Raw genomic sequence first — 20029 nt, forward strand, 5'->3', positions numbered from 1 at the left:
AGGAGATGCAAGGGTACCAGGAATGTCTTCAAATCATTAAGAATTGTGTTTGGATGGATATGTCTGCCTTTTCCCCTCCCCTGAGGACAGTGTCCATAGCTTTCACTGGCTTCTCAAAGGAATATGTAACTTAATTAAAAGGAGGAAACGCTGGGAGAGCATTTTCCTCTCTTCATGATTAAAGCACTGCAGTGGAAGACCAATTCATTCTCTTATTTTTAGGGGGCTTCTTTCCTGCCACAGCCAGCTCATTTAAGTAAAACAAACAGGTGCATGGATCTGCACAGCATGTTCATGGCTACTGAGTGTGAACTTGGGCTTCTCTCTGCAAGAAGTGCGATCAGCTGAAGAAGGTGTGACTGAGATGAAGAGATAGACTTTGACATTTACAGAAAAAAGATTGTCTGAGATTCAAAATCTGCGGTTGCATTTAGTGATCGTGGTGCTACTGAATCTTTTATCAAATTTGAAATTGTTTGCATTCGTGAGTACACAGCATTCTTGCCAGGTAAAGCTACTTTAATTTGGTGAGCTCAGGCCTGGAGTGTATTTTATTTCTAAATTTATTACTTTTCTCAAATTTATTCAGTTCAGGAGGTTGTAAAGTGGATGCCAATGCCTCTTATAAGGTAAAGATGTTGTTTACTTTGGCCAGCTTCAAACGCTTTTGGAAGGAGCCGGGTGTCAATAAATACAAATATAGTCGCACTGACTTCAATTTGGTAGAAAGAAATTTGGTTCTGATACTTTGAACTGCAGTTTTTAGCTCATGACCCCACTCCTCAGCTGTAATTCTACAAAAATTTTCCATTAAGGGCAGAGCACATTAATTTTATCTTTGAGCTAATATGTACACTTTATTGAAGTCTTTCATACGTTTTTAAAATTGTTATTGTTTTTTAGACTATCAGATGTAAAAATATATGAAGTCTATTCAAACATGGAATAACTCAGATTGTTGCTTTTTATAATCCTTTTCTTTTCAGTGAGATCATTCAAGTTTTGTTTCTCCCCTAATATGAGATCTCAACGAGCTTAAGCAACCAGGGGTGACATCACATCAAGTCATCTGGCTCAGGATAAATTTAGACAATATTTCTTAGTAACTGTTTTGGCTGAAATTCATACAGAATAACATCCTAATAGCTATTAATATGGTGAAAAGTTCACTGTCATCTATCAGAATGCATAGCACGCAAAGAAGATTCACCATCGTACATTTTCATTAAATTAGCACCTTTGACCCAAAAGTTCCAATACAAGAATTAACAAGAATAAAAACATTTTTGCATCAAACCCAAAAGTCCATGACATACCAGATCCATCTATGTCCCTTCATACATACATGGTCAATAGCTTTGTTTCCTTTTCATTACAACATTTTTTTTACATTAATATGTTTTATTTGGGAAAATTGTTCATATATATTTAAAGGTTTCTAGTTAATAAAATTCTATTTATTCTGATGGGAAGCTCAAACAAGTCTTTTTTAAAAATTTCTGTGCTTTATTGAGAAAAGGAACACTGACATCAAAAACGTGTCGCCACAAACCCAAATCAGGTCTCATATCTGTGATGTTATTCGTGATGACTAAGGTGATTATTGGTGAGCCTGGCACAGTGTAAGATCTGAAAGTCTTTCTGAACCACCAGGAAATGATTGAATTATTGAGATACAGAGGATATAATATGAAATCAGAAGAGCTGTTTTAGGCTACTGACTCGTCCACTTACTGACAGATCCTTTGTGCACTTTCCCCAGTCTCCCCTAATATTGAAATTTTACAAAAAATGGCACTTTATCATCACCAGAATGTTTGCATTGAACTTATTCACTTACCCAGTTTTACTTGTTCTCATTTATGTGTGTGTGCATTTAGCTGCATACAATTTTATCCACTACCACAAGGATCTCTTCTGTTGCCCTTTTATTATCAAAGCTACCTTCCTCGGCCCCTCCCCCATCACTAAGCTGTTCTCCATTTCCAAGTTTTGTCATTTCTAAAATGTTATACGAAATGGAGTCATACAGTTTGCAACATTTTAGGTTTGGCTTTTTTTCACTTAGCATAATTCCCCAGAGATTCACTCCAGTGACTGCTTGTATCAATAGTTCATTCTCTTTTATTTCTGAGTAGTATTCCACAGTGTTGATGGAATAGCATTTGCTAAACCATTCATCTGATGAAGAACATCTGGATTGATTTCAGTTTTGCATTTTTGTGAATGAAGCTGCTATGAACACTCACGTACAGGTTTTTATGCAAATGTTTTCATTCCCCTGGGTTAAATGCTCAGGAGTGCCATTGCTACACCACATGATAATTGCGAAACTTTTTCCAGAGTGGCTGTACTATTTTACATTCTAATGTGCAGTGTCTGAGTGGTCCAGTTCCTCTACATTATCACCAGCATTTGATATTATCAGTATTTAAAAGACTTTATCCATTCTGACATCCATGTAGTGATGTCTTATTGTGGTTTTAGTTTGCATTTTCTTGATGGCTAAAGATGTTCAGCATCTTTTTTTTTTTTTTTGGCGGTACGCGGCCTCTCACTTGTTGTGGCCTCTCCCGTTGCAGAGAACAGGCTCCGGACGCGCAGGCTCAGCGGCCATGGCTCACGGGCCCAGCTGCTCCGCGGCATGTAGGATCTTCCCGGACTGGGGCACGAACCTGTGTCCCAAACGCGTGTCCCCTGCATCGGCAGGTGGACTCTCAACCACTGCACCACCAGGGAAGCCCTGTTCAGCATCTTTTAATGTGCTTATGTACCATCTGTATATCTTTCTGGGGGAATTGTCTCTTCATCTCTTTTGCCTATTTTCTATTTTAATTGTGTGTTCTTTCCTGTTGAGTTTTGGGAATACTTTTATATGCTACACATTAGTCCTGTGTTGGATATCTGATTTACAAATAATTTCTTCCAGCCTGTAGTTTATCATTTAATCTACTTAATGCGGTCTTTTGCTAAGATGTTTTAAATTTAGGATAAAGTCTAATTTATCAAGTTTCCCTTTTATCGATTGTGCTATTGGTGTCAAGGCTAACACTTCCTTTGTTTTGCTCTAGATCCTTAAGATTTTATCCTATTTTTTCCTAAGAATTTTATAGTTTTACATTTTATATTTAAACCCACATAATTAACCAAATTTGAGTTAATTTTTGTATCAAGTGTGAGGATTAGGTCAAGCTTCATTTTTTTTTGCTTGTGGTTGTCCAATTGCTGCAGCACCATTTGTTAAGAAAACTGTGGTCGCTCCACTGAAGTGCTTTTGCACTTCCATCAAAATTAAGTTATATTTGCGTGGGTTTATTTCTGGGTTCCCCTTTTCATTCCAGTGGTCTATATGTCTGTTCCTCCAATACTAGACTATCATGAGTACTGTAGCTATAAAATTTGACTTTTTTGGTGAGAGTAATTTTAATCATTTCATTCTTCTTTTTCAAGATGATCCTAGCTCTGGTAGAGTCTATGAATTGCCATATAAATTTTAGAATAACTTGACCATGCCTATAAAATATCCTGCTGGGATTTTGATAGGAATTGCATTAAATCTACAGGCCAATCTGAGGAGAATGGCCGTCTTTACTACATTCATGAGTGTAACATGAACATGCATGTCTCTCTATTTATTTAGGTCTTCTTTTATTTATTTTATTAAGATTTTGTAATTTTCAGCATACAGATCCTGCACATGTTTCCTCAACTATATACCGAAGTATTTTTTTTCCTTTGGAATGATTATAAATGGTGTTAGGCTTTTGATTTCAGTTTCTGCATGTTTACTTTTAGTATACAGAAATGTGATTAAATTTTGTATGTTGCTCTTGTATTCTGTGACATGACTGAATGCACTTATTAGTTCTATGAGTTTATGTGTAAATTCCTTGGGATTTTCTATGTAGCTAATCATGTTGCCTTTAAATAGAGATAATTTTATTTCTTCCTTTCGCACTGGCATGCCTTCTATTTCTTTTTCTTCCCTTACTGCACTGAGTAGAGTTTATAGCATTATGTTGAATAGCAATGGTAAGAGGAAACATCCTTGTCTTATTCCTGATCTTAGGGGGAAATCGATCAGTCTTTTACCAGTAAATCTAATGGGTATATTCAACTGACATGTTCTTGAACAAATCAAATCATCAAATTGTATTCTGACTCATTTCGCATCTGTAAAAATAGGGAGAATCATAGAAAATATGTCTCTGAAATCTGTTTCTAGATAAACCAGTGATGGTGTGAAAAATGTAAACTAGCAAATGAGGGAGTTATTTTGGCAAAGACTCTCATGAGATTTTGAACCAGAGATTTCTTCAAGTTCACCAAATCAATAAATACTCAGAATATCTCACCATGTGACTTTAGGCTTTAGACATTTCAGTCTTCTCCTTGTCAATTTCCTATTCTATAATTCAACTTTTTAAAATGGATCTCAAAGATTCTTCCAGTTTTCTTTAACTCTGTGTTTTATAAGCTCTATTCTGGGCATTAGGTCAGATACAACGATTGAGACTGTTCTGTATGTGTTTAAAATGTCGTTACAGACATAAGATCTATACATGTAAAAATATTATTTAAGATATATTGTTAGAATCAAATTGTGGTCAAATATATGAATGAAAGCTTGCTAACTCCATGAGAGTAAAGACTGAGGAGTTGATTTTAATGCACTGTTTATCCCCAGTGTCTAGAGTAGAGGCTCAATGAACATTTGCTGAATTCATAATGGGTAGCACAGTAGAATTATAAAAGTTACATTTGATATGGTGCAATTTCCAATGAACAAAGAAGCATAGCTAACTAATCAAAATGGATGCCGGTTGGTATGCTGTACCAGTGTGCACCCTTGATATGATCCATGGGTGCAGATCCAGGAGAGGGAGAAATTGTTGGGTGGCTAGAAGAGGTGCCAATGGAGCTGGGCTTCAAAGATTAGTAGATTTCAAGTGCGGGGGGAGCGGGATGGTATTTAACTAGGGGAAATTATTTGAGTAAAACCACCAAGGTTAGAGTTGTGGAGAAAGCAGAACAATCTGGTTTAACTGGAGGATAGGAAAAGGAATTTTTAAACGTAGTTTGGCATCCAGGTATTGGAGGGTCTGACACTTATTACTTTTTACTGTTATCTAAATATTCGTGTACTTTTCCTGCTTCAAAACAATAATAACAATAAAACAAAAACTTCTGAATGTATTTTTTGATCATCTTCCTTTTCATTATATTATGTTAATTAATTTTTAGAAGTTCAGTTTTAAAAACCATTAACCATTTAATAAAAAGTGGAATAATGGTTCAAAATGTAGAAATTATTTATTATAGCAATACTTAAATGTTCTTATAAAATCAAATGAAACCTATTACCAATATTAAAAAACTGAAGGAAAGACATTGGCATATCTTGACCATGTTATTTTTAGAGCCTGTATAACCTATATTGGTTATCTCTTTCTATAGGAGGAAATGAAAACAGCTAGTAAAGTTTTATGTGGTATGAGTAATAAAGAGAGTGGGAGGGTCACTTTATGTGCTTATAAATAAATCATATTAAGACTCCTTCATATGTTTTACAGTCCTCCTCGACCCTGTTTTGATCTAGAAGGCATTGAAGAGAAAAGCAAGTGGGAGCCATTGTTTTGTTACATAGAAGAAAGGGCTAATAATTGTTAAATCCAGGACTTGGCCTCTCTTCTCTTTTTATGTTTTCCCAGCACTGTCAACTGGGACACAGACTGTCTTCTATCAGAATCTGGAAAAGTGAGACTTAATCACTGATTTTAAAAAATATCTGAAAAGGGGCTTCCCTGGTGGCGCAGTGGTTGAGAGTCCGCCTGCCGATGCAGGGGACATGGGTTCGTGCCCCGATCAAGGAAGATCCCACATGCCGCGGAGCAGCTGGGCCCGTGAGCCATGGCCGCTGAGCCTGCGCGTCCGGAGCCTGTGCTCCGCAACGGGAGAGGCCCGCGTACCGCAAAAAAATATCTGAAGGAAAAATTATTATTATAGAAACAGACAAAAACACACATTTCACTATTTGATTTGAACCTGGAATCTTATCGTATACATTGTATATACTGGCAAAGAAAGCCTGTGATAAGCGAGGCACCAAAATGTTTTTCTCGCTTAAGCAATACACAGGAGATCTCAAAACTGCACTATTGTGTTTTCTTCCACCCAATAGCACAATTGTTTCTTTCTAGGAAAATCAAAAGATAAAGAGTTGCCTCTAAATGATGAAAATGCAAATGTGGCATTCAGTCTTATTGTAACCTAAGTTCCTTTCTTTCTCTTAAATTGGGAAGGTTTGACCCAGCAAAATAATACAACGCATTCACCTTAAGAATTGCTTTCATGCCTTTAAGACGTTAATCGATCATCTCCTAACTAATCCAACTTTTCCCTCTGAAGGGCCATTGCAATTATTGGAGGGGAACACAAAAGCGTTTGGAATCCTCCTTTTCTTTAGTTTTAAAAGATGCTAATCTCAATGGTAATCTCCATAGGCCAATTTGTTAAACGGAAAATTAGTTTAATACTTGGGGAGTAGAACTTTTAATTAGTTCAGCGCCAACATCATTGTGGTGTTTGACTAATTGCAGTCATTTTCCCTTTTAAATCCTTTTCTTATCTCCTGTATCTTTCCAAAGCCCTTTAGCATTCTGTGATTTTTTTTACTATTATTTCATTCTTTCTTGTATCCTTATATCTGCTACGTGATCACTTACACTGCTCTTCGTGTCATTATTTTTTAATTTAGTAACATTTTTATTTAATCAAATAAATCCAAAATATTACCATTTCAAGATGTAATCCGCATACAAATGAATAATATATTTTATATTGATTTTTACTGAGTGTTCAAAATCCAGTGTATAATTTACACTTACAGCACATCTTGATTTCAAAGTTAAATTTTATCAGATTATTTGGTCTGTATTTAGATGTTATAAGATTTACAGTTGAAAAAGAGATTCACATGCCCAAGTTGTTCCAAATACACCTTAAAAATTTTCAATAACTGAATCAAATATCAGTTTTTAAAATTAAATATACACTAATGAAAATTAAATTTAAAAATCCCTTTCTTTTTATTGTAATAGAGCAGCTGTAAGATTTACATATAGGTTTCTGTGTGAACATAATGTTTCATTCTTCTAGGGTAAGTATCCAAGAGTGGGAATTTTGATTTCTTAACTTGAGGCATTTCAGGATTAGGTTTTGTTTTGATTACCTAGACTACTAAGGCATTAAAGCCACGTCAATCTAATGACCTTTTTAATTTAACAATTCAGTTAGATTATTTTGGCATCATCTGCATTTCATTCTAAGATCTCTTGACCTTTTAAACTGCTTTCTAAAAATTCGTACATATTAAGGTTCTTTCTTTGATCTGTAAAGTTCCAAGGGTTTTGATAAATGCATAGCATCATATGCCCACCACTACAGTATCATAAGAAATAGTTTCACTGCCTTAAATAAATCCTCTGTGCTTCACCTACCCTACCCAAACCCAACCACTGATGTGTTTACTGTCTCTATCATTTTGCCATTTCCAGAATACCATATAATTGAGATCATAAAGTATGTAACCATTTCAGACTGGCTTCATTTACTTAAGCCATATGTATTTAAGATTCCTCCAAGTCTTTTTGTGGCTTGAGAGCATGTTGCTTTTTACCATCAAGTGAGACTTCAGTGTATGGATGTACTATACTTTGTTTTTCCATTCATCTGTTGAAGAGCAACTTGGTCACTTCTAGTTTTTGGCAATTATGAATAAAAATGCTATAAACATTTGGATGAAGGTTTTTGTGTGGACATTAGTTTTTAAATCAGTTGGGTAAATCGGGAGTATAATTGCTGGATCATATGGTAAGACTATGTTTAGCTTTGAAAGAAATTGCCAAGTGGTCTTCAAAAGTACCACTTTGCATTCCTAGCAGAAATTAACAAGAGCTTCTGTTGCTCTGCATCCTCCCCGACAATTGGTATTGTCAGCTTTTTGGATTTGAGGGTAAAGTCTTAATCCAACCTGACCGCTGTCCTTATAAGAAGAGGGAGAGGCACTCGGGATGCATGCACACAGAGAAAAGCCCATGTGAGGTCACAGCGAGAAGGCAGCCATTCGCTAGCCAAGGGGAGCGGCTTCAGGAGAATGCAAACCTACCAACACTTATTCTCGGGCTTCCAGCTCCAGAACTGTGAGTAAACAACTTTCTGCATTTAAGCCATCCAGTCTGTGGTGTTTTGCTTTGGCAGCCCTAGCAAGCTAACATACTAGGTCTCATATGTTTTTCTTCTAGAAGTTTTATAGTTTTTAATTTGATATTTAGGATTATGATCCATTTTTTTTTTTTTTTTTTTTTGCGGTACATGGGCCTCTCCCGTTAAGGAGCACAGGCTCCGGACGCGCAGGCTCAGCAGCCATGGCCCACGGGCCCAGCTGCTCCGCCGCATGCGGGATCTTCCCGGACCGGGGCACGAACCCATGTCCCCTGCATCGGCAGGCGGACCCTCAACCACTGTGCCACCAGGGAAGCCCTATGATCCATTTTGAGTAAATTTCTGGGACAGTTGTAAGGTCCATGTCTGAGCCAAGCAGTATAGATACTACAAGATGTCATTTTTATTCAGGAGCTAGGGGGGAGTCAAGTCATATAAATTCCTACTCTAAAATCTTCACACCTAACTTTCCAAGATTCACATTTTCTTACATAGACCAGCCTCCTCTCGGTTTCTTCAGTTAAGTCAAAAATATGTGTTCCTCTTTGCCCATGTATTTTTTCTTGTTAGTATATTTCTTGAGCTGTTTTCATATTATTTCTTTCCTTTCTGTGAATTTTTTTTTTTAATTTGGAGCACCAAGTTGTAAAGATGTGTGTATTTACCTGACAATTATACTACAGTTAAGTTGAGAAGGGTGAATCAATAGCTTGTATTTGTTTTTCAAATTAAATTAATCCTGGACAAGAAAACAAACAAAAATACGGATGTAGAACTGTACCCACACCAATTATTGGAAAGACTTCTTTTTCTATTAAATTGTTCTTGCACCTTTGTTAAAAATCAGTTGACTTTTTGTGTGGGTATTATTATTTTAATATTTAAATAAGTGAATTTGAATTAAAATTTAAAACTAAGTATTATCTGCAATTATGGTAATAATCCACCTAGCTCAATATTAACTATAAGGCTATAAACAGATCTGTATAACTTACTGAATTATTTATCTCCAGCTTGATTTTTTTTTTCATAGATGAGTTCAGACTGATCTATTCCTTGAAGAGAATACTTCAATTTAAGGAAAATACTAATTATTTTGATTGGCATTTGGGCAGGCTGGCTCCAGGCCAGAGTTTTGCATGTGATCTTTCAGGTCCAACCATAGGCAATTACAAAGTCCTTAGTTGAGAGACCCCACATCAGACCGGGTGCACAGACAGTGCACGCCAAAGGGGGTTGCAGTTAAAGACTCCACTCCAGTCGGACTCCACACTTCCCAGTCCTGCTTCCTGTACTTACCACACATGCATACTTTTGCCAATGCAAAACTTTAACATGTTACAGTTGCTTTGATCACATTTTATCCTTTCTTCTTATTTCTTTGATTCTCTACATTCCATCTGGTTATGTAAACATTCTCATGGTTTTAAATTTTCATTTTCTTCACTTTGGGGTGAGGAAACTGGTGGCATACCTATTTTCAGAGATGTATTTCATTTGAGTGTAATGAAACTAACACTAGATACATTTAAAGCATAGACTCTATAATTTCACTTTTATTTATTTTCGGGATCTCAAGTCTAGTTCCTTGTAGCTATGAAGTATTGCATCTATTTGCAATCCTCAAAAGATTCTACGGAATTTTAAGCCAAATTTACTTGGAGAATATTTTTTCCTAATGCTTCAGTAGATTCGCACAACAGCTGCTGATTCTCCTTCAAACAGTTTGGTAACATGAAGATCTGGAAAAAGTACCACTCAGGGCTCCTTCTGTATACCAGGTCTGGAGTTTGCCACTTGTAATTGAAACGTAAGGCACCACAGATTATTTTATAAGTAGTAATTCCATCTCCATCACTGTGTAAAATCAACTACTTAAAAAGCTATTATATGTATTTATCCAGCTGACACCTGCACACATGAATACACAACATTTCAGAATGGAAACATATTTGCAAATTCATTACAGAACACATCTTCTCTCTCATATTAAATTCCACAACAGAAATCATAGTAGATAAAAGGGTAACAGACTCTATCCTACCTATAATGCATGCATTCAAGTTTATCAAATGAGACTCTAAATTATCATAACTTAGAATTTTAAATACTTGAATATAAAATAGCTTCAGCTAATACTTTCTTAAAATGTTGATGACACATATATATACACAATGCACACACATATGTATTCATTTTTTAACTAAATGCTATTCTATATTAAAAGTATCAGGTCTCTCCTGGGGCAATCTGAATCTTACTACAAAGAGAGTATAGAATGCCATTGATATGGATCTGTGTGGTCATTAATGGAGATGCTATCAGTTGGTAAGTTTGGTTTCAACAAGTAATGTGTGTCCTTGCCTTTATGGAATTCACAAACCAGTAAGAGAGACATATAAACAAAGTTATTGGAAGAGAAAAAGTAAGTATATGAATAGAGGTAAGTGCACTGTTTCAGTTAAATATAGAAAGGATGAGTCAGAATGAGTCTGTCTGGATAAGTCAGAAGAACTCACAGAAGAGGAGATCACTGAGCTGAATAATGAAGGAAAGTAGAAGCTTTGTAACTAAATAGAGAAAGAAAGGGGGTATTTTAGGAAGAAAGTATGTATTGTGTAAAGTCATGAAATTATGAAAGACTAAGATCTGTTTGACAGAAGGTAAGTAGTTTGGTATGGTTGTAACATAGGATTCACATGAGAAAGAAGAGCCTCTCTTACTGAGGATGAAATAAAGTTCCAATGAAAATAAAGGTAATTGGAATATCATACCATCCAGCACTTAAAACAAAATTTTAGGATTTTGAGGAGTTTCTGCTTGTTTGGTTTTGGTTTTGCTAATTAAACTGAAATATCTAATTCAGTCATTAAGCAAGTGTTCACTGAGAAAAGCCTGAGATAAAAGTAAAATAAAATAAAGTATACGCAACACACCTGAAAAAGGAATTTCATTAAAGATCTCTACCTATATGATTGACAACTACCTTAATTAACATATTTTCAGTGTGAAAATGATATGGGGATATCTGACTATATAACGGACCCATCCAAAGGAAAAGGCCTGTAGGTATGCATGTTTGAGGGTATCCCATCAAAGTAATGAGGAAATCTCAACAAGATTGTCCTTAAGAAAAGTCAGCCACTCAGGAAGCTACAGCCACCAGGGTGGACCTTTTACTCTGCCTTTTAGTGCATCACTGTTAAAAGTGAAAGTACAACCAAGGATCACCAGACGGTTAAGAAAGGTTTTAACATGAAAGGGACCCAAACAAATCAGTAGGAGAAAATCTTCAGAGGAAACAGAGAGAATGCAGAGAGTGGTAGAAAACTTCAAAAATGAGCTACTGGGGGCCCCACTTCCTGTGTGGTGCCCAAGTAATTTCCTACTAGACTGAACTTCCTGTATATTAGGTCTATAAACTCTGGACAACATATGAGAAACAACTACCTCAAGACACTAACGAATGAAGAAAAGTAGGTAGATTCTGGAAGGGAGATGACATTTGGAAGAAGACACCCCCCCACCTTTTAAAATGGCTTTTAGCCTAAGAGCAGCCTGAAGTTGTCACCACATTGAGTGACCAACAATAAGCAAGAAAACAGGTAGTCTTTCTGGCCAGAAGAGAGGACAGAGTTTGGAGCTATCAGAGACTCTGGAGAGGGAAGGGGAAATCCTAAAAAAGGTGAGAGCAAGGGAGAGGGATCTCCAAATGCTATGTTCAAGCTTTGCAAAAGATACCTGGTTGACCCTTACGCATGCACATGTGAAACAGAATCCAAGCAGCACAGAGTCCAGTATGAGATCAACCAAGTTAACTACCTACAAACCAAAATTTGACACTATTTGAAGGAATAAGGCAGAACCTAGACTTTCTAAGTCATAGAGTTCATGATAATGAGGATATAATACAACATTACTCAGCAAAGAAGAATAGGAAAATATGACCCATTCTCAAAAGAAAACAGAGACTCCACCCATTAATGACCCAGGTGTTGGAAACAGTATACAGGATCTTAAAGTGGATTTTTATAACTATGCTGAATGAGCAAAGTGTACTCATAATAAATGAAAAGATAGAATAAAATTAAATGAAAATTTTAGAATTTAAAATACAATATTTGAAATTAAAATTTACTGACTAGATTTAGCCAAATGGAGATAGCAGAAGAAAAGATAAGTAACCTTGAAGATAAAGCAGTAGAATTTGTCTAATCTGAAGAAGTGGAAGGAAAAGAGAGGAGAAAAAAGGGTGAGCACCTCAGGGATCTGTGAGGCAATACTGAAATGTCTAATATACATGTATAACTGAAGGAGAACAGACTGAGAGAAAAAAGTATGTGAAAAATAATGGCTATGACTTCTGCATCTGGCTAATATGCATGACCCAATCATTCCACTCCTAATGAAAAGATTGTACATGAATGTTTATAGCACCTTTCTTTGTAAGGGCCCTGAAGAGGAAACAATCTAGATGTTCTTCAACAGGTGAATGCATAAACATAATGTGGTATATCCATACAATAAAATACTACTCAGCAACGAAAAGGATCGGGCTGTTGATACATACAGTAACATATGAATGACAAAATAGTTACACTGACTGAAAGTAGCTAGACAAAAAGATGGACACATTGTATAAATTCATTTACATAAAATTCTAGGAAATGCAAAGTAATGTATAGTGTTGGAAAGGAGATCAATGAGCTTGTGAATGAGATGGAAGGTGGGAGAAATTATAAAGAGAAGAAAACTTTCTAGGGTAATGGATACGTTCATTATTTTGATTGTGTGGTGGTTTCCTGAGCATGTATGTCAAAGTGTATCTAAATGTACACTTAAATATGTGCTGATTAGGGTATGCCAATTATACTTCATTAAGCTGCTTTAAAATAAGCAGGGAACACAAATGTGAAAACTTAAAATAAAACCAAACTTTGGCTCATCACAATAAAATTACTGAATACTAAAAATAAAGAGAAAATCTTGAAAGCATCCAGAGAAAAACAACATACTCTAATAGTTGAACAAGGTCATGGAACAACATACTTAGAGTTTTGATAGACCAGAAAAAACATCTGACAACCCAAATTTATATATTCAGCAAAAACAAAGAAGGCTAAATAAAGGCAACTTCAGATAAGGAAAAGAGAATTCGTCATCAGCAGATATGCCCTTTGAGAAATGCTAACGGGAATTCTTCAGGCTGAGGGGAAATAATACTGCATCGAAATTCAAACTTCAGGAAGGAATTAAGAGCACTGGAAATAGAGTTTTTTCATAAGGCTAAAAGGGTCAGTTCGTCGGGAAGACATAATATTCATAAGTGTTTTTCTCAGAACAGCTTCAAAATTAATAAAATAATGATAGAATTGAAAGGAGTAATAAATGATTCTACAGTCATAGTTGAAGAATTTTTAACACTTTTTTAGCAGTTGATAGGACTAGATAAAGAAAATCAGTGAAGACATAGACGGATATGAACAAATTACCAACCACCTTGACCTAAATGATGTTTATAGAACACCACATTCAGCAACTACAGAATATACACTCTTTTCAAGCACACATGATATGTTCAATATGATAGATCATACACTGGAAGATGCAACAAGTCTTAATAAATGTAAAAAATTGAAAGCATACAAGATACGTTTTCTGAGCATAACAATTAAACTAGAAATCAATAATGATGCAACATCAGGGAAAATCACTGAAATCATTTAAAGCCCCCTATTTTCTTTAGCAAAGAAATTAGAAAAGACTTTGAACTGAATAATCAGCATAAAACCATAAAGCTTTTGAAGGGAAACACAGGATAATATCTTTGTGATTTGTGGAGAAGCAAAGTTCTAAAATCTGATGCAATAACCATAATAGAAAAAACTGAAAAGTTAGACTTGGCAGAATTAAAAACCAATTAACAGAAGGCAGCATTAATAACTTGGGCATGCCACAGATTTGAAGAAAATATATATTGCAAAACACATATCTGACAAAGGACTGGGATGCAGGGTATATAAAAAACTTCAACTCAGTAATAGAAAGACAGCTCAATAAAAATGAGCAAAGAATTGAACATACACATCAACACGCACATGATACAAGCACATGAAAACGTTCTCAACATCATTAGTTGTCAGATTAAGACTACATAGACATACCACAACACACACATCAGAATGACTAAAATTAGAAACGCTGTCAATACCAAATTTTGGTAAGGATGTGCAGCAACTGGAAAACTCACATATTGCTGGTGGGAATGTAAAATGTGACAGCTATTTTAGCAAAAGATCTAGCATTTTTTAGTAAAATACATGTTTACTAACCTACGATCCAGACAAAAAAATGTATATACTACGCTGCTTTATTTTTATGAAGTTCTAAAACAGTCAAAATCAATCAATGATGGAAAAAAAAATTGAACAGTGGTTCTTCTGAAGTGGTTTTAGGATTGGTGATTAGGAAGGGATATAAAGGATCTTTCTGGGATGATAATGATGTTCTATCATGATAGGCTTTGCATTATACTTACAAGTATTTGCATATTTTAGAACTCAGCAACATTTGTGCATTTGATTGTATGTAAAGTTTACATCAAAGGAAAAAATACTTAAATATTGAACTCTGTGACAAGAGTGCTTACACTGAATACAGTTGTCTGCAATTTACTCTAAGATGCATAAAACCATATGGTATATCAAAGTAAGAATAAATACATGAAAGAGCAAGGGTAATAAAATATTAATCCAAGAATCTAGGTGATGGGTATATTGGCATTTACTCTAAAATTCTTTCAGTTTTGCTATATGTTTCAAAATTTTGCTTAAAATTTTTTTCAGAATCTAAAGTGCTATAACCAACATCTTTAGAGAGAAGAGAAAGCATAGCATTTGGGTACACTGGGCCTGCAGGATGCCAGGGCTGGAAAGGTCTGTGCTCGCAGCCAAGACTATATTAGGGATCTTGGAAGCGTTGCCAACGTGTACGACATTCAAGAAGCCACTAACCAACTCCTGGATGTGAACTTTCATGAAAACCAGAGATCTATTCAAGTGACAGAAAGTGGCCTCAGAGTGAACATGAGCATCTCCAAGTCACTATTAGAGTGACTGTACCCACTGGTTTTGAACAAACAGGGGCAGATGAAGTGAGAAAAAAATTCAGGTCATCATGCAAAATCAGCAGAGACCAGGCAAAATATATTTTGACGTTTCAGTGGAAAGTCTGGCTCAGGTTCATTGTCTGAGATCAGTTGATAACTTACTTGTGGTTGTTCAGGAGTTTAAAGATTCTAATTCAAAGGGGGGAAAAAAGGAAGTTCTAAAGGATTTTGAAGAATTGACTGGGAAACTCCTGCACTCCGATCCTTTGAAAGTATGGAAAATTGACGCCAGTTTCAAGAAAAAAAAAAGGTGTAAAAAGATAAATCAGAATTCATGTAAAAGGAAGATGGATAATGGACAAGGAGACAAAATCGTTGAGAGAGTTGTTAAAAAAGAGTTTACTAACAATGCCTTAAGTTCAAAAGAAGAAATTGATTCTCAAGTGCTGAAGTTTAGAGTCACACGCAACAGGGTAGAAGAGAAACATTGCTTTACTGCACTAGAGACCACAAGAGATTTGGGGGGCGCTGTTCAAGATTATTTTAAGTGGAAGGCTGACATGACCAACTTTGATGTGGGTGTTCTTTGAATATCCATGATAATGAAATCACTGTGGGTATTGCATTGATAGAAGAGTCTCCACCAAAGAAATATCACACATTTTGGATTTGCAACTCTCAGATCTTCTCTTGCTTATGGGATGCTCCAGCTCTCTTCCCCTCACCCTACTGATATAATAGTTGATCTGATGTATGGACGAGAAACAAAACAATAGAGAGGGCGACTGAATGATCTCACTGTTATTATGTTGTTGGTAATAATAATCCAATATACCAGTGGCTATGATTAGAGCAGCAATTACATCTAATTTTTATTGACAAAGAGCCAAATTAAATAAGGCAAACTAAAAAAAGAAAAAAAAAAAAAAGAAGGCAAACTACCCTGGGGCTTGCCCAACGATGCTGCTCAATGGGATATCTGCAAACTGGCTCTGTGGATATATTGTAATGTTAGTTTGAAAAAGGATGGACTCCAAGAAGAGAAATTGGAACCTTTATCCAGCTTGCCTACACTACACGAATTAGTGGAAGGTACATCAGAAATAAATTAAACATGTATGAGGCATTGATTGAAGCCAGGGAAGCAAAAAGTTGTACAGGGAAATGTTTCCTTCATCAATGACTACAAGGCTCAGCTGTGATTATTATATGACAGTATTAATGTCAAACTGAATTATTAACCAAAAATGACTACACTAGGTGAATGGAGGAATGGGTATATAAGAGAATGAAATCTTCATGTTTCATAGTGTGAAGTCAATACATATTAATATTGAAAGAATCAAAAACAGTAATATGTGTTATAATTTAGGAATTTGATAGTAAATACCAGAAGAAAGTGACCTGAACAGCTTTTCTCTGGGAAACACAAGTCAGAGGTGAGGAAGAGACCAGAAGACAGCTTTTTAAAACAATGTGCGATAAGCTGTGTAAAGTTATTTGACTTTAAGTAAACAAATAAGAAAGTAAAATTTAATATGCAGTGATGTTAAAGAATGGTATCACTCAGATGACTCTTTGTTGAGAAAATTCATTCCTCCAGCTCTAATTCTTATTATAAAATATAAGAATCTTAATGTTTTTCTCCATGGGAATAGGTATGGAAAAGTTAAGCTTATTAACAAGAAATGTATGAGTATAAACTTTAGTGAAGCAATATACATTTTCCAGTGAATTTATTTATTTATCTATTTGGGCATATGAGAAAACTCAGTGATGTTTTCTAGACCTCTCTGCACTCAAGAAATTTACCAAGGGTACTGGAAATATGAAAAGTACAAAAATAAAAATGGGAGAAATTTTTATAGAATATTGAATTTACTTAGAAGAAATAGTTGTGAAACTTGCTTTATTGTATTCCGTATAGATCTAACAAAATATGTCACAGACGTAAGTTGATACAGATTGATTTCCATAAAACACAGCTTTGAGCAGGTCACTCCAAGCTCAAAAACATAACTTCTGTCTTATCACCTACAAAATAAAGCCTGAATTTCTTGACATTTAATGCTTTCTATGCTCCACCCGTAAAACGTATTTCCTAGGTAATTTACTGCTGTTCTCCTTTGTGTACCCTTCAGGATAGTCAAAATGAGATTCCAGCAGTGCCTCATAATCAATCCTTTATTTATTGTCTCTATGACTGTTTGTTTGTTTGTTTGGTTTTTGTTTTCCATTGACTAGTCAGCATCCTCTTCCCTCATCTCTAAAATTCTGTTTATCTTAAAAATTATTATTTTATCCTAAGAGTATTTATATATTAAATTTGCATAATTTAATTTAGTTTAAATATATTTACGCTTACAATTATTTATCTTAAAAATTATTTTCTTAAGAATTAAAAATAAATTATTTTACCTTAAAAATCAACTTTTTTTTTTTAAATCAACTCTTAACCTTACATCTCTTTCTAGCTATTATCTGGTCTAGATTCTGTCTTTTACAGATATGTTTCTTGAAAGGACTTAAAAATGTATTTAGATTTAATTAGGTCTTTGGCTACCTTAGCCAAAGCAATGTCAGTAGAGTGCTGGAAAGTTACAGAGATAACTGTAGATATCTCATAGAGATAAGTAAGAACTCAGAGAAAGCAAATGGAGATCTTTCTAGGCTAGCTGTGAGCAAACATTTTTCTTTTGAATTTATATTATATATAAATTATTCCATAATATATTACATATATTATGAGAAAGAAGGAAATTCTGCCATTTGTAACAACATGGCTGGACCTTAAGGGCATTATGCTAAGTGAAATAAGCCAGACAGAGAAAGACAAGTACTGCATGATGTCACTTATATGTGGAATCTAAAAAAAAGAAAAAAGAGTCAAACTCACAGAAACTAGAGTAGAATGGTAGTTGCCAGAGGCAAGGGTGTGGGGAAATAGGGAGAGGTTGCTAAAAGGGTACAAACTTTTATTTATAAGATAAAGCCTGAGGGTCGAATGTAAATTATGATGACTATGGTTGAGAACACTGTATTGTATAATTGAAATTTGCTAAGAGAATAGCAAAAAAAAAAAAGTGAGGTGATAGGTGTGTTAATTAACTCGCTGGGAGGAATCATTTCACAATGTATATGTACATCAAATCATCAGGATGTTTGCTTTAGATATCTTACAATTTTATTTGTCAATTGTACCTCAGTAAAGCTGAAAAAAGAATAAAGGGGCCAGGAAATACAATGTTTTTGTATATCTAGAATAACAGTGAAACCAGATAGTTCTGAATCATGAATGCTGTGTGGTAGGAAAACTATAGAATAAGTGGTCGGTTGATATGTCCACCATATAGATCCAACGTGTTTTGGTAAGACTTTTTTCTCTTCATATACCATTTTTCTCTTCATGTTTAAAGTAGAGTAACACTTTCCCTACTCCCCTGAGAAACTGTAAGTGAGGTCAAAAGTTTTGTCAAGTAAACTGTGGGATTGCAAAATCATATTGCAGACAAACATTTCCAGTCTTCCAGTTATGCTGTGAAAAAAGAAAATGACTCATTAGATGTGTGAGAAATTGTGAGATGACCAGCAGGATACACGCTTCTCTCTGCATGAGAAAGTCCAGAGTGGCCATGAGGTAATCACTTCCTCCTTCTACGCCCAGAAGAGAACTGAACTTGGCCTGCCTTGTTTGAGAACAGACACTGTGCAGAGGAAGGGTGCTAATTGTTTATCATGTTGTATCCCAAATTCATATTATTGTGGGGCGTTCCTGCCAGGCTTGCCATACGGGTTATGCGGTGAACCTCAATCAGTTTATTTCAATTTAAGTAAAGTGTATGGTACGACTGCTAAGTAAAAATGTTGTGATGTGTGTATGGCCTGAAAGGGTAGTCAGAGAATCATGACAACACATGACATCATAGCAGAATAAGTGGTGTCTTACAGACTGGGACCTAAGGTTCCATTCCTGTGCAGAGTCAGATGCTGAGATGTCGTTTCTCACAGCCTGAACATCCTCAGACACTCACACTGCCTAGTCTAGGGGAAGAGAAAGCTTTTTGCTCAGAATGCCTCTTTGAACCTAAAAAAGCTGAGGGGCCTATATGGCGAGCAGAAAGCCAGGTGGCTAAACACGAAGTGTGTGGACAGAACGGGAGGGAAGAGGCACGCCAGGGAGCAGCCAGCCAGCGCTCTGGCCGCGTTCCACGTGGGGAGGATGAAGGCGTCTGCGTTTCTTTCTTCCCTTCTTGCGTCTGTCAGCTTCTCTAACTCGCCACCTTCTAACATCCTTGCTCCCAGCCTGTATAAACGCTCGGCTGGCCCACACTGAACAACAACTATTTTGCTTGTATTCTGGGGCACAAAGAGCCTTCTACGTAAAATTCATTTATCATTAGAATCATTAAACTTGAGAAGTAGTGCTGTGATGTGGCCAATGTTAGATTGTCCGGGCTGGGGATTGAAGGGAAGATCGTTTTTTAAATATTCATAGACAATACAAAAACAAATGTATAATATGCGTTACTCTAATTGATTTATCACATGATTATGTAGCGTATGCTGTGTGTCAGATATAGTTCTAAGTATTTTTATTAATAGTAACTCATTGACTTCTTATACCAGTCCTACAGGTTAGGTTCTATTATTTACATACGTGTCCTACAGATGAAGAAATTGAGGCTCAGGGAGAAGAAG

General features: G+C 35.7%; 1 pseudogene; it reads left to right on the forward strand.

Annotated features, from left to right (window-relative positions):
- Nucleotides 1-635: 635 nt before the first annotated feature.
- Nucleotides 636-16417, forward strand: LOC132508388 (tRNA (guanine(6)-N2)-methyltransferase THUMP3-like; annotated as a pseudogene).
- Nucleotides 16418-20029: the final 3612 nt, after the last annotated feature.

Source organism: Lagenorhynchus albirostris, chromosome 17 (genome assembly GCF_949774975.1).
Source record: "Lagenorhynchus albirostris chromosome 17, mLagAlb1.1, whole genome shotgun sequence".
Taxonomy (NCBI): Eukaryota; Metazoa; Chordata; class Mammalia; order Artiodactyla; family Delphinidae; genus Lagenorhynchus; species Lagenorhynchus albirostris.